The sequence below is a fragment of the Bidens hawaiensis genome, unplaced genomic scaffold (assembly GCF_021521415.1).
Source record: "Bidens hawaiensis isolate Kalapana, Puna unplaced genomic scaffold, B.hawaiensis_p1.1 tig00039507_1, whole genome shotgun sequence".
NCBI lineage: Eukaryota > Viridiplantae > Streptophyta > Magnoliopsida > Asterales > Asteraceae > Bidens > Bidens hawaiensis.
This window is the reverse complement of record NW_027505608.1, coordinates 1-4,482: the sequence shown is the minus strand read 5'-3', so window position 1 is coordinate 4,482 and position 4,482 is coordinate 1. Positions and strand designations below refer to the sequence as shown.

The window sequence follows — 4,482 nt, the reverse complement described above, 5'->3', positions numbered from 1 at the left end:
TTTCTTAATTAAAAGATTGGTTGAGTTGGGTTTTGAATAAAAAGTGGTAATGATTAAAGGTAGGGAAGAACAGAAAACCGAATTAACCAAACCGAAACCAATTTAACCGAAAAAACCGAACCGAAGTATTAACCGATCGCTAATTTTTTTTATTTTTTTTTTTGAAAAACCCAAATTTTCCGTTTCGGTTCGGTTTTCTATTTTTTAAAAATCCGAACCGAATGATTAATGGTGATGAAGATTATGAAGACTTAGACAAAACTTTGAAAAGAAAAAGATGAATGAAGATTAAGGACTTTATTGAATTTTAAACACTATTAATTTAACAATTTTGTATTCGTATGGTTTCAAATAACATGTGTCTATTTTTGTTTTTTGTATACTATATATTTGTGGTACTCTAATACACTCTTACAAACTTAAAATTACCGTCATCAATTTTTAATATCTTATGCAATGTCTACACATAATTGAAAAAAAAAACGAATATAACTAAATCGAAACGAAAATCAGAAAAACCGAAACCGAACGACTTGTTTATTCAAAAAACCGATGACTTGTATTTCGGTTTTACTAAACAACCGAACCGAACCATGCACAACCCTAATAAATGAACATTAAAAATCATTAGACTATATGTAGTGGAGGGCTACAAAATGAGAGGGGTTGTTTGACACGTGACTTCACGTCAGCTATTTAAACGATTTTTATTATAGGGATGTAGTGATGTTGTCGGCACCTTTTAAATTTTTTTTTATTGTTATTTTCAAACATATATCGGCGATTTTTTTTTATTATAGGGATGTAGCCTATTATCGTTAAAAAAAAAACTGGCCACAGCCTTACAATTATATGTTTTTTGTTAAAAATGTGACCGTAATATGTCAAGGAAGGTAAAGGTAAAGGTAAAGGAAGAAAAACATGAAATGAAATGAAATGAAATGAAATGAAATTGTTGGAAGTGGGAAGGGGCAACATGATTATTCAATATTGATTGTTTTACTTGTTGTCAATAATCACGCGTTCCTTGCAATTGCAATTGCAATTGCAATATCGATTTTGTTTTGTCTTACCAGTTAGTTACCAACCAAGAAACCAGCCACACGCGTCTTCTTCTTGTAGCTAACCCTATCCAATACATTTTCTTTTCTTTTCTTTTCTTTTCTTTTCTTTCTAGGGAATTCTTCATCCTTAGATCATCAACACACGCACACAATTAACCCTTGTTTCTACTTCCTTGTAATTTTCTTTCACTCAAATTTATTTATTATTATTAGTTAGTTAGGGTTTACGATGATTTCTGAGCTCAATTGAGAACCTGCCTGCCTCTATTCGAACAACAAGAATTCCCTCAGTCAGGTATCCTTTCCTTTCAATCATCCAAATTTATTATTATTATTATTATTAACCCTTGCGAGTTAAAAGTGTGATTCTTGATACATAAAACAAACCTTATTATACAAATTGAATTCAACTATAGAAATTTAACAAATGCCATCTGTTTACAAGAATTAAGGATGAATTTTAAATTTATACTTGTTTCTTGTATTGTTTGTTGGGTTAGGTATCAATCATATCATATCATATCATATCATATGATGATGATGAGCATCAAAGATTGGGTCTTATCTCAGTTACTGTCTAACTCATTATCTGATGCAACACCATTGTCTGCCAACGACTCTTTCTTTGAAGGCTCCACACAGACACCACCGTCTGAGCCAACCGTGTCTCTCCCCAGCCAAGAACCACCCCCACGTCAACGCCATCTCACCTTCGACACTCCACGCCACCACCATCATAATCATACCAACAGGGAACGCAGTCTCCACCCTTAACCACAATAGAGCTGCTCCAGATCAACTTCCTGCGTCTTCTCTACCGCTTGGGCCGCCCGCAAGATGATTTACTGGTCGCTAAAGTATTGTATCGAATGCACCTGGCAACGCTAATACGGGCCGAGATTCCGATCTTAAACGGCTGGTCTTAGAGCCGATCAAGCTAAAGAGACTGCCATTCAACAAGAAGCATCGGGTCAGCCCGACTTGGATTTCACGTTTACAATTCTTGTCCTCGGTAAAACAGGCGTTGGCAAAAGCTCCACCATTAACTCCATACTCAATCAACCAAAAGCCGAAACAAGCGCATTTCAACCAGCTACCGACCGCGTCCAAGAAGTTTCGGGGACCGTTAATGGAATGAAGATTTCCTTCATCGATACACCCGGTTTATCACCTTCGTCACCAAACACTATCGGAAGAAACCGAAGATTCTACGTAAGATCAAGAAACGTGTCAAAAAATCGACTCCCGATATGGTTTTGTACTTTGAACGGTTTGACTTGATTAACGGGAATTACAGTGATTTTCCGTTGTTAAAGCTTATGACTGAGGTGTTCGGAATACGGGTATCTGGTTTAACACAATGCTTGTCATGACTCACTCGTGCTCACCGCTTCCAGAAGGTCCAAACGGGTACCCCGGTTACATACGAATCGCATCGAACCCGATGCACGAATGTTCTCCAACGGTATATTCATCGCGCGGTTTCCGACTCAAAACTTGAAAACCCGTTTTTGTTTGTGGAGAATCATAATGAATGTAGAACCAATATCAATGGTGACAAGATTCTTCCAGATGGGCAAATTGGAAATCCCAGTTTCTGTTATCGTGTTTATGCACCAAGATCTTGAATGATGTTAACAAGTTTTGGATTTTCAAGATAGAATTGAATTGGGGGTATCGAGTAACGCACGGGTCCCTTCTTTACCTCATCTGTTATCGTCTTTTCTTCGACATCACATTTCAAACCCTAACGTAACCGAAAGTGAAATCGATTATATTTCACTTCAAGATTTGGACCAAGAAGATGAAGACGAGTATGATCAGTTACCACCTATACGAATCTTGACAAAAGCGCAGTTCAAAAGGTTAACAAATTCTCAAAAAAACGAGTACCTTGATGAGCTGATTATCGTGAGGCTCTTTATTTAAAGAAACAGTTAAAGGAGACGTTACGTGCACGTAACGAGAAAATTAACAATCAAAATGAAGATTTCGGTGAAGGAAATTCTGACCCTCAAGATCCCGTGTTGTTACCCGATATGGTGGTTCCTCCAAGTTTTGATTCTGATAACCCGTTGCATAGGTATCTGTGTCTTGTTACTAATGACCAGTGGCTAACTAGACCGGTTCTTGACCCGCACGTTTGGGACCATGATGTTGGGTTTGATGGGATAACGTGGAGTCTGCTGTTAAAGTGAGTAAAAACTTATATGCATCGTTACAGGACAGGTCAGCAAGGATAAACAGGATTTTAATGTACAGTCAGAGTGTTGTGCTGCTTTTGTGGACCCGCGCGGGCCCACATATAGCGCTGCGTTGAATGTTCAATCGTCGGCCAAAGAGCTGATCTATACTCTTCACGGGACCAACGAAAATGCGTGTTTTGGAACGGAATGTTGGGGAGTGTGGAGCGTCGCTGTTGTCGTTTGGGAACAGTTATTATGCGGGTGCGAAAGTGGAAGATAGTTTTTTGGTAGGGAAGAGAGTGAAGTTTGTGGTCAACGGTGGTCAAATGAGGGGGCGGGAACAGGCGGCGTATGGTGGGAGTTTGCAGGCGGTGGTAAGGGGTAGGGATTATCCGGTGCGGAATGACAAGATTAGCCTTACCATGACGATGCTGTCCATGAATAAAGAGACGGTTTTGAGTGGGAGTATAGAGTCGGATTTTAGAGTGGGGCGAGGGACGAATGTTTCCATAAATGGTAAATTTGAACAACCGAGTATGGGACAGTTGACTGTTAAAACGAGTAGTTCTGAGCATTTGGAAATAGGTTTGATTGCAGCGGTTTCGATTTTGAGAGTTCTTTTTAGGCGGGTGCGAAATGGCGGTTCAGTTGAAGAAGACTCTGAAGATGTGTGAGTGTGACCTGAAGTCGGTTGCGGTTTCATTTTTTGAGTTTGTTATGAGCCCTAAATGGTTTGTTTTAATTTAAGGGGAGGCAAATAGAATAATTGTAAATGTATTTTGAGGAAGAGTTGGTGTATGAGTTTTATTAATATGAGAAGATATACAGTTATGTCATTTTGTTTTTTGGGTTATTGTGGTTTTTAGTTACTGGTTGTAATAAGAGAAAATAGACATGAAGAAGATGATAAATGTAAATGTTGATACAAGCATGTAAGTAGTGTGGTGGTATCCTAAACTAAACCTTAAAAATTATAATTAATCCATACTTTGAGATAATGGTTTAGTGAAACAAAAAGCCTCACAACACTTTGTTTCTTACTCTTTCAAGAAACAAGATTAATTCCATTTGCTTATAGGTCTCCATTATCTTTACACTCTTCTATGTTGTGGTGATCATAACTTTTGTGTAACATGTCAAGGATGTTCATTATTTGATTTCAAACTGATTAAACCAAACTGAAGAGAACAGAAACCATTTAGAACCGAACCGAACCGAATTACATACTCGGT

General features: G+C 38.0%; 1 pseudogene; it reads left to right on the top strand.

Annotated features, from left to right (window-relative positions):
* The first annotated feature begins 1,601 nt into the window (after positions 1-1,601).
* LOC143614258 (translocase of chloroplast 90, chloroplastic pseudogene) lies at positions 1,602-3,964 on the top strand (annotated as a pseudogene).
* The last annotated feature ends 518 nt before the right edge of the window (positions 3,965-4,482 follow it).